Source organism: Otolemur garnettii, unplaced genomic scaffold (assembly GCF_000181295.1).
Source record: "Otolemur garnettii isolate 467f Iridium unplaced genomic scaffold, OtoGar3 scaffold00102, whole genome shotgun sequence".
Taxonomy (NCBI): domain Eukaryota; kingdom Metazoa; phylum Chordata; class Mammalia; order Primates; family Galagidae; genus Otolemur; species Otolemur garnettii.
Window position 1 is genome coordinate 2,654,284 of NW_003852497.1, and position 496 is coordinate 2,654,779.

The window sequence follows — 496 nt, forward strand, 5'->3', positions numbered from 1 at the left end:
ATTTTATGCATTTTCCCGGATTACCCAAATGATCTTTCTTCCAACATTTTGAAAAGTTCATTGAAAGAATTGTACAGTAACAAAATATATTTGTATGCTTCACCTGGACCCAGCAATTGTTAATGTTTGCTATTTTCTTTTTTTTTCTCTCTTGTTCTCCTGCTGTTTCTGTTTTCATTGTGTATGTGTATTTGTGTATTATTTTTCAGAACCATTTAATAAAAAAGTCACAGAAAGTTCACCTCATGATGGTTTGCCTTTGATTACCCAGCTGGTATGTTCTTGTATAAGGACATTTTCCAATGTAACCACAATAACATTAACACACCTAATCCAATGTACAATAATCCCATTATATCATCTAATGTACAGTCCACATTCCAATTCACCAACTGTCTTTACAATGATCTTTCTAGGCGTATGAGAACTTTTAAGACAATTAAGTTTGCAAACTCATCCTAGAAAAAATGCTACACGATTCATTGCTGAATATCAC